Source organism: Macrobrachium rosenbergii, chromosome 42, assembly GCF_040412425.1.
Source record: "Macrobrachium rosenbergii isolate ZJJX-2024 chromosome 42, ASM4041242v1, whole genome shotgun sequence".
NCBI classification, from domain to species: domain Eukaryota; kingdom Metazoa; phylum Arthropoda; class Malacostraca; order Decapoda; family Palaemonidae; genus Macrobrachium; species Macrobrachium rosenbergii.
The window spans coordinates 11554907-11568537 of NC_089782.1; the positions used below are offsets into that span (position 1 = coordinate 11554907).

The window sequence follows — 13631 nt, forward strand, 5'->3', positions numbered from 1 at the left end:
AAATCAGTAACTGCGTTTAGCTCTGGTTGCGCTCTCTCTCTCTCTCTCTCTCTCTCTCTCTCTCTCTATCTATATATATATATATATATATATATATATATATATATATATATATATATATATATATATATATGTATGTATGTATGTATGTATGTACCATTACCATGCTTTATCATTACCATTAATATTATTATCGTTGCTGTCATTCAGATATTAGTGTTCGGAATTAGTCTATGAATTGGCAACAAATACTAACATTTTAGAGAACCTCGAATGACGAATATTTTTTTTCTCGGGGTGGTTCAACTACGGAGTCGAGGGTTGCTATTCTGTGGCCTGAGAGCTCTCAGATTAATGCAATACTTTATTCTAAGGGGAAAAATTACGTTAAGGATATTTTTAAGATGATATGATTAGCAGATAAAATGTCAAGCATTATTTTCTCTGTCTCTCATATTATATATATATATATATATATATATATATATATATATATATATATATATATATATATACACACATATAGTATACATATATATATATATAAGGTTAATATTCTTAAAATGATTTCAGTGAAATTACCATGGTTAATATCTTATGATTTGTGAAAGGAAGAAATCCTAAGATAATGGTAGGGGCCAGGTCAAGCTGAGTTTCAGGAAGCCTCGAGGAATTATCAACTCAAGATTCTACAGTTTTTGATATAAAAAAATGTGCTTCGATCTAAATTATACAGTAAAAAAATAATTTTAAGTGATGCATCATAATTATACATATATATATATATATATATATATATAGTATACATATACATATATATATATATATACATGTGTGTGTGTATATACAGTATATATATATATATATATATATATATATATATATATATATATATTTATATATATCAATTATATACACATTAATTTTTATACAACGTTTTAGCGGTATGTTTCATATACCCTGCATAATTATGATGCATCACTTAAAATTATTTTTTTTACTGTATAATTTAGATCAAAGCACATTTTTTATATCACGATGGATACTGTATGGACTATTAGAAGATAAACTGTAGAATCCTGAGCTGATCATTCCTCAAGGCTTCCCGAAACTCAGCTTGACCCAGCCCCTACCATTACCTTGGGGTTTCTTCCTAAACGGCAAGATATTGACTATGGTAATTTCATTGAAATCATTTAAAAAATATTAACCTTATGCTGTACTGATAGTAATACAAATAACCAGGAGGCGAAAACAACCTTGTTCCGACCTCGTTAACGGAGGGAAGGAAAACTCTCCAGAAGTCTTACCAACAAGGTTAGCTGGCACATGTTTTCGTACAGATAAGTGTGGCGGAATTTCTCAAAAGAAACCATTTTGGTCACCGTCTATATCCTATAAGATCCTTTCCCTTTAAGAAAAGTTTTATTTTTTATGTACAATACACTGAAAGTTCTAAAAGGTAATTAAACGATGCTTTTATGTCAAAACACTGGTGAAACGAATTCAAACCAACAGACAAAGGATTGAGTAAAATAAATGAACCAAAGTAGTTTATAAACTTAATTACACCTCTATACATCCGCCACCACTCAGCCACCAGTTGTATGAAGACTAACCCACCTCCATTCACCTTTCTCGTCAGGGGTACCAGCACAAATCCTGCCGCAAACCCTTCTTGCTCGGGAAACTGGACCCGGTGGAACTGTCCGGAACTGTACCTTTTCTATCTTGATTTTGATCCATTATCCTGGAAAGAGTAATATATGCACCCCTACTAATTGTACCTTTTGAAAACCATTTTGGAACTTCCGAAATAAGAAATCCCAAGCTTGATGGCAACTTTTCAAAAGCTGTATGAATGCACAAGGCTACGGAATGGCAAATATTGTACATTTGATTTGAGTGCAGCGAGGTGATTCTTGTACAAGCCTACCGCACAGTGATTCATATGCACCAACCATAACACTTGCTCCGTCACGAGCAAAACCCACAGTCACGAAATTTTGGTCCAACACTTTCAATGCTTTTTTTCATAGCTTCCAATAATTTCTCACCCGTTGCTTCAATCACAGGAACTATATATCTCCACGAATTCTTTTGCAATTTTTTTTTATCTCTTTTGCTGAAATACCTTATCATAATACATAAATGCTTACCACTGAAACATCTGTTAACTCATCAACAAGTAAAGAAAACTTCTGTCCTTTAATATCTTCTTTAAGCTCAGCACGATAACCAGATCAGTAACCTCTGTTATCAACTTGCTAAACTTGGTTCGACGAATTTTGATTTTCCCAAGAGGTTTCCCTCTCCTATTCCGTCTTATAACCTCACTAAGATGGTCAACGAAAACTGAAGAACAATGGCAGCAAACTGCAGTTGCTAATTCTAATTCGGTTCTTCTTACATCATCCGATGTGCTTGGAGTAAAACACTTAAGCAAGGATGTTGGTGGGATGGCTCTTACATTTTTCTGATGCCTGTCTGTTGTTTCATGGTTTTGCAGCGCTGATAACTTAGGGTTTAAGTTTGATCGACAGAATTTGCAAAATGCCTCCCCTGATCCATCACTTGCCTCCTTAACCCAAACAAACTTTTCCTCCCATTCATTTCTATATTTTCTTGCAGAGTCGTATGAACACTTCCACTTTTTTGGCAACTTGATGTCCAAAGTGCACACTGTTAACTAACGCAATGTCTCCAATGTCAAGTCTCAGACTGACTTATAGAGTCAGCCACTGTGTTAAGTTAAGTATACCTTAGTTTAACCAGACCACTCAGCTGATTAACAGCCCTCCTAGGGCTGGTCCGAAGGATTGGATTTATTTCACGTGGCTAAGAACCGGTTGGTTACCTAGCAACGGGACCTAAATTTATTGTGGAATCCGAACCACATTATAGCGAGAAATCAATTTCTATCACCAGAAATAAATTCCTCTTATTCTTCATTGGCCAGTCGGAGATTCGAACTCGCGGCCAGCAGAGTGCTAGCTGAGAACGGAACCCGCTCGCCCAACGAGGAACTAAGCAACTGTGTTAACGTGACCTTGTTTCTATGCGGGAAATGAACGGGAATGCAACAAGAATAAAGCCGGAGTGACACGTCTCTGTAAGCAACGTTTGAAATAGGTACCACTTTGCGTGTAATGCGTACGTGAATGTTGCAAGTATGTGCAATGCGTACGTGAATTTTACAAGGCCAGTATTATCTAGGTATAAACTCTAATGAAAAGCAAGTAACATAAAAAATCAAATTGCATGATGTGCTAAGAAGGATTGATTGAAAAAATAAGAAAAATAAAGAAAAAACAATTATTTAAAAAACTGAAAAAAAAAAATCTTATATGTTATGAGATCACTCACCTTACAAAGGTCCTAATTAGATTACCAAATATGCTAAAAAGGCCAACCAGTAAGTTTTATGGCCAAAACCTTGTAAAAAGGCCAAAAAAGTCCCAGCTTTACTAAATAGTTCAACTTGGAAATTTTGAAGGCCAACCAGTTTCAAAAGGGCCAAATTTAAGGGTTTTGGCCTGAAAAAGGCCAACCTGATATCAATCTCCAAGAATCTAAGACCGTCAGAGGAAGGCCGTGATTGGACCACGTTCTGATCTCCTCTCTGTTTCAGTTAGTAGTGTTAGTCCTAAATGCAATATGCAAAGAAATTATCATTACAGTGGCGATTTTAACTCTTTTAAAGAGAGATCTGAGCTGATTTGTTACAATATTTTCCGGCTCTATTTTGCATGCGTTTAAAACATTTTCAGACTGCTTCGTTGATTTCCTTAAGGACACTGCCGTAATGATTTTAGTCTTTTCTTTCTTGAACCCAGGAAAAACGGCTGAGTGAAAAAGAGCTATCCACACATTTCCACAATGACAATTCGTTCACCTCTCTCAGTGCTAGCTCCTAACAGAAATTTGAAATTATATATTTCTCATTGTTTAATTTTTCTCTTCTATTTGTAAATGCTTACGCTGACTATTATATTTAGGCCCCACTTTTTTGCATGTTCATAACTACTCTGAACTGTTTCGTTTCTTTTTCATTGAAAATGCGTAACGTGTATACAACTTAAAATCTGCAATTCATGAATTTATAAACAAAATCTTTAACTGGACTGCGTGCGTTCTTAATGATGGGAATGCCATTGGGAATTTCTCTCGTTATCTCTCTGACGGCTTAGGTGGACTCTTTACTCCTTGCATTATATCAATCATATATATTTTTTACAAAATAAATGATTACCTTAACTTTGTTACAACTAGTGCTGCCAACTTGCCACATTTCCACACCACTGACATTCAATCACTGTACATTCAATCATCGGTAAAATCTAACACACACACACACACACACATACACACACACACACACACACACATATATATATATATATATATATATATATATATATATATATATATATATATATATATATAAATATATGCTTTCCTTTACTGCCTAAAGATCTCTTGACATGCTACAGCATTAACTGATAATGAGGCTGTTATATAGATCTAAACATTAAATGCATTTACAATAAATCACTTAACAAAGAATTCGACATTATCGCCTAATTACGAGAAAGAAAGTCAGCGTTTATTCACTGAACCAAAGTAACCTGAGATTCCATACTGTGATTGACACAGAAGATGAAGACAGAAGAAAACAAAAGAAAACAGCCAAGAAAGGGCAAACAAACCAAATATGGGTACGTTGTAACCACAGGTGCCAGGCTCTTCCAGGCCTAAAGTTTCAGTCAGTTTCCAGGGGAACAATAACTTTTAAGCAAATACAGTCGTGCAGTCACTGACAGTAAGATGAACACTGATAATTTCTCTTTTTAGGGCATCCCTCTCGACCTCGCAAAGTAACTCAACAAGTAAGCTGCAGAAGTTTCCAAGAAAGTCAACCGTTGGGGCATCGTCAATATCATCTCACCAAGAATATCTTCAGGCTCCCTAAACTGAGGGCTGAAAAAGCACTACCTTGAACCCTGGAAATACATAGCTTGCCTCTTCTTCAAGTTACAGACTTCGGCCACACTCCAAAGAGACTTCGTATCAAGCAGACGTGCAACATTGCTGGCAGTCCTCTTTATCTTGATTGTAATTTTAAGAGTCTGTGCCGCAAAGCAATTGAAAACAAGAGCTAAACCTTAATATGACGCCAGTGTCTCAATACCAAAAATAACACACTGCTTCACAGGATGGATAAAACCAACATGCAGTTAAGCGGTTGTGGATAATTTTGTCGGCGCCTTAGGGTTACGAGTTGTATATAACTATCATCTTAACGTTAAATATCAACTGGTGATGATTTGACTTACCAATTACGAACAGACAGCAATACACAGCAAATTGTTTGCTTTCTACTACGTCATTCCTTAATCTTATACCAAGTTCTAATCTCTGTTATTTCGAGCATCTGAAAATTCAAACTACAGTTTGCTTACATATCTCGGGCATCGGTATTAAAACGGATGTATTCTGAGCAGTATTCTGTACCAGTGAATTCTGCTGCAAAGTGAGTTCCGTTTAAAAGATGGCGGGTAACAACATTCAGCCTGTATAACAGTATATATACGGATGAAATCCGCCATATAACCGTATAATCAAATTCAATTTAGATTCAGTTTGTTTTTTAGTGTAAAACCATTTAATGTACGACTGTTTTTAAGAAAACAAAAAGCTTTTCCATTATCTAACCAAAGATTAAGGTTTCACAATATTCTGCAAAATATTTACGAGTAAAAGATAATAGAACACGGTCATTCTAAATCTTCTATCAAGGAGAACAGAGACGTACAAAATCCCATACCTTGCTAGTACCGTAGAAATAACAAGTTTAGGTGATAAAAGCCTCCCCTGTTAAACAAACACAACCACAGGTCAAAGGAAACACGGAAGACTACAAAGAATCCGGGAACTTGGGGATGGAAGGACAATCTGTTTCTCCAGTTCGGTGGCGTTATGAAGTGTCTGAAACTTTTGAGTGAAGTTTTCCAATGTCTCACGTTTTTGCTGGTTTATTGTACGATATCAAGAGCTAATATCTTTTATCCCAGGTTCCTTGCGAGTTGGTGGAGACACTTTTTCATTAATATTTAACAATTAAATGATGTGTTCGCTTAGATTATGTTTCTGTAATCTAGTTTTCATGACCTCTCATAATCCATTCCTTAAATAAAAGTCATTATTTAAAAAATGCCACAACTGAAACTATTTTAATTATTTCTGTTCATTTTTGTAAAGAGGTGATAACTAACTGTAGCTGAAAACCAGCTCACTCCTTCCTAAACTAACAATTTATTCTTCCCTCTGCATGCATCTAATTAAATACTGACTGCATAATACACTGACAAATGAGTGTTTGTAAACAGAGATTATTATAACCCATGTAAAATAATATATTTTAAAAAAATGAATGCATAAATGATAGAGTTTTGAGGAAATAAATAAATTTTTGACAATTATCCGTAATTATCGTCTACTGTTCACAGGTATTAAAAATATTACTTCCAGAAACTATTACTACCGTGAACTTCTTGATTCGTCACAGCCCCACAAGTTGTCTTGTCATATTTTGTGTAGTTCAATCCGAGATCCTGAATATCTGTCCTACATAACTGGAGACATCTCTTCATATTTGTCATGGAATTATTAGTTACGATCGGTGACAGTGCCTCGAAGGTAGCTAATGCGGCCAGTAACTTGTTACACTTAATCCTCTTTTACTTTAAACATGTCATTTATTACTGCTGACAAAAGTTATTTGTCACTCAGCCTTGGAAAGTCACTCACAACAAGAACAGTTCATTTGTCGTAGTCCTTTTGTCTTTACATCATCGTTAGTCAATTGTCTCAGTTGCAATATATTCATTACTCTTCCTTTAGTCTGGTCGTTAATTTTAACCCTAAACTGATTCGTCACGGTTATTTCATGCTTTCAGAAAATTAATCTTTCTTTTTCCTGTATTTCTAGGTCATTTTTTTAAACTGTCTCTGACGCTGCAACTGAAAATGCGCTAAAGTGCTGAGGTCAAGGTCTATAGAGATATTATTATTATTATTATTATTATTATTATTATTATTATTATTATTATTATTATTATTATTATTATTATTATTATTATTATTATTATTCAGAAGATGAAACCTATTCATATGGAACAAGCAAACAGGGGCCACTGACTTGAAATTCAATCTTCCAAAGAATTTGGTGTTCATTAGAAAGAAGTAAGAGGAAGTAAAGGGAAATACAGTCATAAAAGTTCAATGTAGGAATGTGTTTGCCCTTACTTTTGACTGACATATGTATCAAGATTTATGTTAAAACCTTTAAAAAAAAAAAGAGGGGGGGAGAAAAGTAGCTCTGGAACAGTTGCATTTTTTTAATGATTAACTACTGATAACAGTACTCGGCTACTCTTATCATCATTATACATATTACCCTGATTTCTTTATGCCAACTTTTTATTTTATATGACTGTAAACTGACACGAAGAACACCCTAAATTTAGTTCGCCCCTTCGTGTGAAAATGATTACAGTTATTGTTAGCTCATGACAACCTCGTTTCGTCCACAAAAAATGGCACAGGATTCTGGGAATAAAAAGTAACGCCAAGAGCTTCAGAGTGGAGAGATGGAAGGGAACGCAGAGTGGTAAATGTTGTAGATTTTGGGAGTCATAAGGTCTTCCATTACCCAGGCAACTGCTCAGCCTCAGGTAGGTTACGTGAATACGGCGACCTCCAGAAGGAAGAAAATTTCTATTCTTTGGAGGATGAGGAAAGAGAAACGTTGTTGACACTCTCAAGGGCCCACACTCGCCCTTGTGAAGATTACCAAACAGAACTAGGCCAATCCTACTCACAGCAGGAGAAACTGCTTAGAGTAGGATCGATGTGATTTAAGGTTTTCTAGGTTCAAGAGGAGGTATACTGTAAATCTGTCCTTTTAAAAGCATCCACACCTTCTTGGAGGCAGACTCACCCACGCCTGTATATGTGCAGACTTTTCAAGACAAATTAATATATTTTTCCTATTACAAAAACTATGAAAGAAACATCACAAACCATATCGTTGTAACTTATACGGGTATAAAATATCATGTACAACATATGTACTTAATTAGGCTTGTAACCTAAAATATTAAAACACAGATGAAAAAAAGTTATAGCCAAGGTCCTTACTCAGAATGAGGTCGTTTTGTTAAAGTTAAACGAGGTGACAACAAAATATATCCTTATGGGAATCAGTTTAATTATGACTACCTTGATTATCGAATGATTTCATAAGGTATTGGAGTTGAAAAGATTTTTAACCACTTTTTTTTAGGAATTCTGATCTCCTTAAAAAAGATAAAGTTACTAAATCAACATCTTCGAATACTGAACCAACTCTCCTTTATGGAAGTGAATCTGAGATGAAAGTACAAACCGGCAAAAATAACAGAGAAATGGCAGTGTTAAAAACTAAGATAATCCCACCTGAATAATGACTCAATAGACCGATTTAACGTTAGCGTGAAACAGAAACAAGTCGAATAAGTTGAACCACAGTCTTACAACTAAATGTTTTTCTAACACATTATCGGTTTGCTTAGATGTTCTTTCGACCATAAAACAGGTTGGGAAACATTACGACCAAAGGTAAAACCTGTTTACAGATTGGTGAGACAGAAACTTCCAACGTTAAAGATATAGAAATCTAAAAGCACGAGTCACATTGCCACTGAACTGTACAAGTTCTTTGGTGCTATATGCGAAAGCTGGCTGTCGGGTCTTCGCAGAATAATAAAAAAGCACTCAGGTAGAAACTGGACACGCTTAATTGACCTAAAAAATATACAATAAAATAAATCCTTCCTTCACTTGTCTCGAAATATGTAAGACTTGAAAGTTTCCAAAAATTTAAATAAGCTGCAAATTTTGTTCCCTCGCCAAATGTGAGTCTGCACAGGGGCTGAACAGGTAATTAAAAATAGCGTTTATGAAAGTCTCTACTTCTCTTTCTACTTACGACATTAAGCCACTTCGAAGAAATCAATTTAGCAGTTAGGTATGATTTTTCATAGATTTATATGAAAACTGCAGGAATATACTGTATCCCATAAATTATTTCAAGGAAATAAATACAAAAAGAACCGTTAAAATAATGCACTAGAAAAATAGAAAAAACCGCAAGAAACCTAAAGAAATAATAATTTTTAATAACTGCAAAATAAATGCTGAAACAAATTACTTAAACCCAGACCATATTTAAGGACACCTGCATTTAAGACTGAAGTAAAAGGAATGACTTACCCGAAAAGATTTCTAATCTCTTTCTTCCTAACAACCAGTAGGTTCCAACAATATTCCCCATGGTAGAAACCTATCCAAAAATTTGATTCGATACCACATAGATCTAACACTTAATAGCCTATCCTTAGTAGATCTTGTTAAACATGGTAAGTCCCCCATTACTTATGGATAAATATATATTATATAATATTCTTATTAGGGATGGGCACACTCCTAGTCATAAAACCTGTGGATTCCATTCTTATCAAAATGGAGAGCTTCTAATGACATATAAAGCCAGACACGAGTTTGGTTAACTCAGCGTAGTGAATTAAGAACGACACCAAAATCTTCTGAATAGTTTTGGAGAGAAGAAAAACATTAGTAAGAGAAAAAAAATCACCATTTGATCTTGCCCCGCCATTAAAGTGATTCAAAAGAGGAGAGTTTGATTCCAGGTGTATGAGAAAGTGAGTTGCGAGGTTAGAATGACCTTAGATATTGTAGAACTTCACGTAGCTGGAAGGATAACAGCACTCACTTTTATATACGATGGGCTGAACCAAAAGATCTTTCTAGGAAGAGAGGTAAGTACTAGGATTAATAATCTGGCAAAAAAGACGGATGGCAAAGCACATGGACCAATTCAGCCACAATTACCTTAAAGAATTATGCAAGAATAGCATCTGGGTAAGATGAATCGCTGGTCTTCAAGGATATATGAACACTACAAATCTATTTAGGATACAGGGCAGAATTAGTGGATCAGGAGGACTAAAACCAGTTAATGAAAAAGATGAACCCTATTTATACGGAACAAGCCCAATGGGTGTTCATATGAAAGAAGTAACAGAAAGTAATAAGAAATACAGAAAGAAGGGATCAGCTATTGGTCAAAAAATAAATAAATTACCAAATGAATAAATTCACAGATAAAAATGTAAGTAAATTATAAAATGCAAGGTGAACTGCTTCAGGTTATATGTTGTCGAGAACTTCAGCGGCAAAAACAAAAATATTTTTAGTAGAAGACGCGTTGAGTACATTAGATTTCCTCCCAGTACAACCTTTCACCTACAGAACGAAGAGAGCGGTGATTCAGAAACGAATTAGCTAAAGCATAATCGGCAGCGAAGGGGAAGGCAGGAATGGACGATATAGTTGCTCAAATGATAAGACCGATGAGGAGCACGAGTAGCCAAATCAAGGATCAGTACAACAAGCTGCAACACGGGAGGGGGACATATGCTTCGATAACCAAGGTTCTAACCTTACCAGCAGAAGGTACTGTACGTTCTGGGTTGAGGTAAATACCCTCCCAAGTTATCACACTCAAATAAAATCTATATCACATATGGAACTAATCCTCAAAAAATTTTGAAAGCTGCTTCCTTATCATATATTTACAGAAACCTCTTCAGCTGTTGATAAGCTCCTAACTAATTCCAAACTAATTAATACCAATAACGAATATAATTATCACGTTGATAAAAGCTTGACAAACATGGAGGACATCCATATTACTTACCAAATGAGAAGATATTCATAATTAACAAGAATGAAATTTTTCTTGCGTAAGATTAAAAGTTAAAAGTGTGCCGGCTGTGATTGAATTTCACATTCATGATATCAGGATGATGGACGATGGGCTGCTTGCCAGCTCAACAGAAACCACCAATGTTGGTCTTTCTTTTAAAACGTCTGAGATGCAGCTTAGCGATAACTTGTCACACCTGACATGATTAATGCTCATCAGTAACACTTCCAGCATCCTTCCTTAACATCCTCACTATCATTATCTGAAATCGCAATTGACTTTACGTCTAAAACACTCTCCATGTTTCTCTATTGTTACTGTAAACACTCAGGTGGACCGCAGCGACGCCCGATAAAGATCATATGAATCAGCAGACAGGAAAAACACCTGCCTTGCATATAAGAGCGCCCAACTCCACCTGAAGTAGGGTGGGGGGGGGGTGCCGTGTTCATCTATCAAAGCAAACACTATATCACTCTTTGACAAACGATTCTCGCGATAATTGCATCGAATTGGCACTTATCATCGCGGTCAGGTGTGCTATCATATGGAAATCAAGCATAAAACATGAACATAAACGCAGTGAAAATACCAGTACAGGACACTGTGTACATCACCATTAAGACGACGCAGATCTCACAGAATTAATTGTGCTTTTAAGCAAGTATGTTAAGTAACATGATGTCTGGAGAACGGAGGTCCCAGTGATGAAGATGAATTTTATAATTAACATATTCAAATAATACTCTGAGAGGGATGCTTCTGTATAATGCTCCACAGTAAATGCCCCCTTCTTTGACAGCTCAACAGCCTCAAGGTTTCTGAAAGCTTTGGGATGGGGAGAGAAAATATATGGTGCACTACCTGATGTGAATTGATACAGGCTTGCTTCATTCATATTCAGACAGGCTGTCCTTTAACAAATTTGATGAAATTGACTGACTTAATTTAAAAAAATGAAGTTTATATCATGACCAGCTTTTGAACAAAAACGATAATAACCGAGATGGCAACACCACCAATAATTACAAGATGAAATATGAGAAACATGAATGATCAACCTAAAATGTAATAAGTTCCCGAAATCATTAATCCTCATTACGTACTTCTGCTGTTCATTTTAGTTTTCTGTAAAAGAAAACTATTGAGATGGCTTTGTCTGTTCGTCCGCACTTTTTCTGTCCGCCCTCAGATCTTAAAAACTACTGAGGCTACAGGGCTGCAAACTGGTATGTTGATCATCCATCCTCCAATCATCTAACATACCAAATTGCAGCCCTCTAACCTCCGTAGTTTGTATTTTATTTAAGGTTAAAGTTAGTCATAATCGTGCATCTGCCAACGCTATAAAACAGGCCACCACCGGGCCTTAGCTGAAAGTTTCATGGGCCGCGGTTCATGCAGCATTATACGCTGTATAGAAAACTCGATTGTTCGACGCATTTTTAACTTGTATTTAGTTGTGTGTGGTTGTAGAAACCAGAGATGATTTTGATGAAAAATAAAAAATAAGATACTACAACTGAAAACGTGGGAGTAAATGTATGCACAGACGCACATATGTAACCAATAACTATACTTGCTAATACAGATACTTGCATGATTAAAAAAGTTATTTTCTGAGGGTTGATTTGTGCATTCATATTACAACTAATCTTTTTATATACATAATATGTTTATACACAATAATTACAGGTATATTGCGTTTGTGTGTTTGTGCGTGTCTGAGAGAGAGAGAGAGAGAGAGAGAGAGAGAGAGAGAGAGAGAGAGAGAGAGAGAGAGAGAGAGAGAGAGAGAGATGTATAACTGCTTTATACCAGTACATCACAATTCATACAGTTACAAGGACCAGCACCAGCCATACGATCTGCCTTCGCTCCTAATTAATTATTTATGAACAGGAGACACAAGATCAGATATTCTGAGGGTCTGAATTGAAAATGCTTAAATATATTCAAAGGAGCTGATGATCACCTGACATCACATAATGAATACGAATACATTTGCATTTCAATGTGTGACTGAGAAGCATCACGAAAAGAGTATTCATTACCTTTCAAGCATCTCCGGTAGATAAGCATGCTGAAACAAGAGCATCGCAATCTTTCCCAATTTGTAAATGGTATAACTTAATAATAATAATAATAATAATAATAATAATAATAATAATAATAATAATAATAATAATAATAACTCAAGTGGAACCATGTGCCTTTCTGATTTTAGCAAGAAGTGACAAAATGTCAAACGCGGTGACAACACAAAAACTTTAGTCTGTAGATAGAAACCTCGAGGGTCATCAAGCATACTGAGTACAGAGAGAGAGAGAGAGAGAGAGAGAGAGAGAGAGAGAGAGAGAGAGAGAGAGAGAGAGAGAGAGAGAGAGAGACTCTTCTCAAGAAATAATTAATTTCAACATAAATATTACTTCACTGGACATAATTATTTTTCAGTATATTGGCGTAAACTATGTTCTGCAAGTGCAAGAATACGAGAAATCTGATAGGTCTTTGTCAGTTTTGACAAACACAGTTGTTTTAAAGCTAATGATATTTCTTATTTAGATTTGAAAAAATCCTAGCTCTGCATATCTCATTTTCCGACGGCAATTAACCTCAACGACATGACGAGTGAATATGATACAAGTTGTCTGACAAATATTTTTCACATAAAAAGCAGGGTGCTGCAAATCGTGACTTATCTTTTTTGTTTACATTATATTCATAGGTTATCAGAACTGTATCATTTAATCATTTTAAAGGTTAGGAACCGAGGTCCTTGATCAAGTGGATTTCGCAT

At 35.5% G+C, this 13631-nt stretch overlaps 1 protein-coding gene across 8 annotated transcripts in view; it reads right to left on the bottom strand.

Annotated features, from left to right (window-relative positions):
* Positions 1-13631, bottom strand: part of LOC136827939 (TOX high mobility group box family member 2-like) — a 1122506-nt gene that overhangs the window by 995219 nt on the left and 113656 nt on the right. The window lies entirely within an intron of this gene.